We start from the raw sequence: 6000 nt of genomic DNA, 5'->3' as shown, positions 1-6000 counted from the left end.
AAGACACCCCATGATGCCTAGGAGGGTGTTTGGCTTTTGGGGAGCTCATTCCCAGAGAGCAGACGCTGTTCATACCAGTGCTCTGCGTATCTGGTATTTCTCGCTTGAGGAAGAGCCAAAAAGGAAGAGCAAATACGACTGCTGACTCCAAGAGTCTTTCCAGTAAATCCACGGAAATCACCATCAGCTGAATTCATGTCTTGCCTCCAGCCTAAAACACGAAGTTGAGATCCTTGAGCTCCTGCCCAAAGCAGCACTGTTGGGGGGAAATCAGTCGCACGTGACCTGGGATGGAGCAGAGCCCATCCCCAGCCTTCGCTCAGACCACGGAAGAGCCCCAGTGCTTTGGGCAACGGTCCCTCTGTGATAGTGGGGATCTACCGGCATCGCCTGAGCTGTGACATGCAAAATAACCACTCTGATGGTCAACACCATCACGGCTTTGCCAGACACTGAGTTACCTGCTCTCCTCTCATTTCCAGATGGTCAACATGTCCAGCCCCACAAGCACGGTCTGTCGTGCTGTGGGATCCCCAGAGCCCCCCAGAGTTGGGTATGTGACAGCAGGCGTCACCGACCGCTCCTGGTGCTTCTCTCCGGCCACACCACAGACTGCTACGGGGGAGAAGAAGAAATTTAGGTAAGTGGGAATACGGAAAGGGGATGCAAAATTCCGAGAGGTCACTGGTCCCTAGCTTAGAGGTGATGCCACCCCCCACTGCACGGCTCAGCTTTGTGCTGCTGGGACAAAAAGGCTCTGGAGAAAGAGCATCGGCGGCCATGTCTGCAGCCAGTCTCCAGGGCTAAGGACGGTGGGACAAGGGACATGGCTTAAGCGTGTCCCCGTGGGCAGCCCTGTGACACCACGCTTTCCTGGGAAGCCACAGACTCGTTGCAGAGGCAAACTCCTGGTGCACGGGGAGGGGGTTGATGGAGGCCAGACCCTCCCAGTGGCCGGGGATGTGGCTCCCGGGGGGCTGGCAGGTGCTGCTGGCCCACAGCCCTCCCTCTCCTCCTGCGCCTGTCCCTCCAGGCCGCCCAAGACAGCCCTGCTTTGAAGCCGTGCCGGGACTGGCGGCAGCCTCGGTGCTGGAATAAGATGGCTTTTAAACTCAGAGTGAGATGAAAAGCAGCCGGAAACACATCTAACGGGTGACTGGAGGGCTAAGCCTGCTTTTCTCATGCTCGCTTATCCTGGGCTGCTTGGCCAGAGCCTGCGTCCCCGGGGAGCAGCTTTCTCAAGCTCTGCTGCCTGCCCCAGTCCTCTGCTGCTCACATCCCTCATCTGCCGAGAGGTGAAGCAGCAACAGACTTTCAAGCAGAGATGTAAAAAACATTTTTTGTCATTAAATCTCCCGTGGCGTTTCCTGCCTCGACTCCCGGCAGCCCACACCAAGGTGCTTCGCCCCGGGAGTGGTTCTGGAACGAGGGAGATGCTCCTGCATCGCTTCTTAGAGTGATTTGGGAGGAGAAATGGGAGACACAGAGGCCTGTTGCTGCCTGGGAGCTAGCGGCGTTCAGCAGCATGCACGGCGTGGCACGGACGGCAGAAAAACCATTCCCTTCCCCAAAGTGCTCCAGGCTAAACCTGCGGTTCCCACGTTTTCTGGGCACTGACCACCTCAGCTGCTAAACTCTTAACTGAACACGCTATAAAACCCTGCCAAGACAGCCCCGTCCCTCACGGTAGCAGGCCAGCAGCCAGCTGGGAGCAAGAGCCGACGGAGAGCGGAGCTGCCAGGGATGAGCACCGCAGCCCCCGGGGCTGGTGCTGAGCCGGAGCACAGCACACCGCTGCGCACGCACTGCTTAAGGAGGGGAGGCAGGAGGAGCACCAGGAGCACCTCTGGGCAACATCAGCTGAATCACTGCACTAACAGGGTGACCAAAGCTTTAAATCAGGTTTAAAATAGCCAGGGACCTTGAATGGCTTTTTACCTATTAGATTTCTGCTCTCCCTCCCATTAAGCTTAATGGAAACGGTTCCGAGAAAACCAAACCCAAAATGCCACGGCTCCGCAGGGATGTAGCAGTGAGGGCTGAGCATCCACAGCAGCAGCTCAGAGCTCCTTGGAAAGAGTTTCTTCCCCCAGAGACTGCACAGGACCCCTGTGAGGGGCTGCGCCTGGCACTAGCAACACAGGAGGCTGGGAGAAGCGTGGATCTAATGAGATTTGTACTAATTCACGTGATTGTTTGTAAGAAGAACGCCGCGCTAAGCCTGTTAAGCCATTCTGGCTGGCCAGGGCTAACCAGTCCCACCAGCACCGGGCTGGCCCAGCAAAGCCACTGCTCGGCTCTGCACGCTCCAAAGCCTGAGCTTTGCTCAAAGAAGCTGGGCATGTGTTTTGTCTAGGAGCACACAGCATGCAGAGCAAAATCTTTGCCATTTCTCCTAGCCAGAGCCCTCAAAGCGCCCTCAGAAAAATTAAAATATCACTCCAGTTTGATGCAGATGCCCGCCCTGCACAGTGCCAGGTGCTGCGCCCCAGCACTGCGCCCGTGGGTGCACACACAGCTGGGGCAGCAAAGTAGGAGCAGCGTTGGGGCTTTGCTGCATCCCACAGCTGCAAACTCACCACTTCCAAGCTTCTCACTGGGTTCTCCATTGAGAATTCACATCACCAAAGGGCAGCTGAAGAAGCACATGGGGTCAAACCCCTCCAGTAACTTATTCCCTGCCCCGTGGGTCACAGTTTGCACAAACCAGTGGCATCTCGCAGGTGTGCCCGACTTTCCTCCCACCACCCTGACAGAGGAAACTGTTGTTGTTGTTGTATGTTCCTTTTTCTCTTTTTATTTTTTCCCCTTAATTGAAAATCGTCTGAGTCCTCCTCGCGATGCTCCCAGCAATCGAAAAGGTTACCCCAGTCATCAGTCCCGTGGTGCCAAAGAGTCTGCACCAAATTCATCTCTGGCCTCCCTGGCTCTGGTGGAAGCAGACATAAATAGGGGTCTCTAATCTCAGACGCTCTCGCTGATAATCTGCTCTGCAATTTGCAGATGGGGTAGTCTGAGCGCCCGCAGGCTCCAGGGACGTGCGGGGGAGGCAGGACCCAGGTCCCCTCCAAGGACTCGGGCTGGTTGTGCGTCTTTCTTGCAAACCTCCCACAGCACATGCGGCCACCAACGTGCTACAGCCTGATCCTGTGCCCCTAGAAGTGGGAGTTTTGGCCCTGGATTTGAGACAATCCCTTGGGAAATCATAGACAGTCCTTTCCTGTTCTGGAGGAATCACAGGCACTGGTGGGGTCTTAAAGCAGCCAGACCTCACAGAGGGGAGCAGTAAGATGGAGAGGGATGGATGGACATCCCCTCAGTGCAGAAATGGGGTTCCAACAAACCACCTCAGGTCACAGGGCAAGCACATGAGCTGCAAAAGCCACTTTTTTGCCATGAGAAGCCACACTGGGGTATCCCAGGGCCAGGGTCTCTCTGACCGTCCCTGCCTGGAGGACCTGGCCCAGCAATGAAGCACCTTCCAGCACTCCCCATCGTTGCTGCCCACGGTTGCTTGCCCAGCCCCTCTCTCGCAGCCAGGCAACCTTGTGCCTTGGCCCACACTTGACCAAGACCAGTCACCCCCAGTAAGAGGGACTTCTTCCACTCTTTGATGAAAGGGCCAAAAAGAAGAAAACATTCTCCTGTTTCCCTGGTGGGGCACAGGGACAGGACCCTGCCACCCACCTGTGGAAAGAGCGGGATTTCCCCACGTGTCACCAAAGCGCAGCACATGGCAGTACGACAGCACAACGATTCTCTCAGGAAAGCTGAGGTTTCTGCCCAGTTCTCCCCCCACCTCAGGAAAATGGGTATTTCATGCAGACAAAGGGCTCTGGCTGCCCGGTCTGTTGGCCCAAGGCTGGTCCCAACCTGGAGGGATGCGTCTCTGCTTGAAAACAACTGGGGAAAAAAAAAAAAAAAAAAAAATCAGTCCAGCTGGGATAAAAATCCCTGCAAACACTCCCTCTCGTGGAAGTCAGCTCTCCCGCTGTCTGGGAAACCAGGAGAGGTCTTGTCCCAAAAACCGCCCTGACAATGAAGGGCTCTGCAGGAACAAGGGGCCCGTGGGAGCTGATGCCATGCTCCCCTCGCAGCACCACAGTGTCCCCGTGGAACCAAGCCCTCGCTGCCCAGTGGGGACCTTCGGTGTGAGTGGGGAGAGCGGGTACAGGATGGGGCGAGCTCGGGGCGGGCTGCATGGCGGCATCCATCACTCGGGGATCTCAGATGCTTTTGAGGCTTTAAAAAAGCCTCAAAATAAATACCTGTTGGTATTTACCTTCGCTGAAGCCTGGCACATGCTATTTGTCCCTTTTAAAGTCATTTCTAGGGTGTCCCCGAAATGGGGACGTGAAAGACGTGGCCTAGGTGGAGTGGACAGCTCTCGAGCTGGAGCTGAGCAGGGACAACAGCACTGCAGTGTCTCCACCAGCTCATTATTTCCCAGTCTGGGGAATTATTTCCCAAAAGTCTTTAACTGATTCCCCCCCCAGCTGCACAGGATTTTGCACTGACAACACCTTTCTACTGGGAACCGAGCCAAGATCTCCACAAGGTCATTTTGCAAAGACAATTAGGTAGTCCCTCGACAGCGCTGTCTCATTTTAATTAGATCTTTTTTCCAAAGAATTACTGAGCTTGCCAGGCCCAAGGCTGAAGGCAAGGACCATTTACAGAAATCAACGGGAGGCAGAGGACAGATGTACCTGTGCTTATGTCACCGGTTACAGCGATGCCAACTTGACCAAGGGAAGAAGCAGCCTTTCTTGCGTGATTTCATCTGTTCATACCCAGCGTGCAGAAGACAAACCATCACCACTTCTGGCTGCTTGTTCGTGCTCAGGTGCCTCGGAGCAATTGTTCACTGTTTTCTGAGGGGGTCTATAGGTGTAATGTGTACATTTTTGGCAGAACTCACAAGGCTGGAGAATGGCACCAGGCCCTTGCTGATGCCCGGGATGGCTGCTCACACACGTATGTGCGTGCACACGGGACACGTATAGAAAAACTGAGTATATACGCACCCAACGGCCCTCAGCAAGGTGCACCAAGGCAGTGCAGGTGGCAGGGCCTGGGCTGCAACAGCAGGGAATAGACAGACCAGAGGCTGGGCACAAGGAGGGAGTGCGGGGGGGGTGTATTACCGCAGACCACCCCCCCACCTCTGCGGTCTGCAGGAAGCCAAACCCCCGGGATCGCTGGCAGTGCCACCGGAACGGGCTGCAGCTCCGCCGTCCCTCCGGGGAACCTCCCGAGGAGCCCTAACACCGGCCACCCCCCAGAGAAACCCCCGAGGAGCCCCGCCACCGCCACCCCCCCCCCCGCCAGCCCGGGAGCCACCGGCCGCCCCCCCGGGGCCGCCCCTGCGGCGCGGCTGCGCCACCTGGCGGCCGAGCTTGGGGCAGCGGCGACCACAGCCGCGACGGGACGGGACGTTTCGGGGCCGAGGCACATCCCGGCGAAGAAAAACTCTTTGTGGTTTTTTTCCTGCGACCCCACAGCAAAGCGGAGCCTGCGGCCGTTCACGTGTCTCTCCCCTTTGGCGAGGGGCCGGGAGCGGTTTGGCCCCCCCGAGCAGAGCAGCGGAGGGGGCCGTTGGGAGCCTCCGGCCCGTCGGATGTCCCGAGCAGAGATCCGCCGGGGCGCGGCCGCACCTCCTCCCTTCCCGGAGCGGCTCCGGGGAAAGGCCTGGGAAAGGGCCCGGCCGGGCACCGCGGGGCGACGGGCCCCGCTCTCCCTCGCCGTCACCCACCGCTGTAAACAACAGGAATAAACCGAGAGCCTCCCCTTTCCCCTTTCCCACCCTGCCTCAGAGCAAAAACGGAGCAAACGGTGCCTGCGGCTAAGAACCAGCTTTGCATCGAAATAAACAGCTGCTTTTTCCCTCATAATGTTTTCAAAATCCGCCCCCTCCCGCAGATCAAAGCGGCTCTGGGAACCTTGCGGCATGGAACAGCCTGGACGGCTGCTTCGTCCTTCCCGCCCCCCCAGCCCGGG

Source organism: Tauraco erythrolophus, chromosome 21 (genome assembly GCF_009769465.1).
Source record: "Tauraco erythrolophus isolate bTauEry1 chromosome 21, bTauEry1.pri, whole genome shotgun sequence".
Taxonomy (NCBI): domain Eukaryota; kingdom Metazoa; phylum Chordata; class Aves; order Musophagiformes; family Musophagidae; genus Tauraco; species Tauraco erythrolophus.
Note: the sequence above shows the minus strand (reverse complement) of the source record.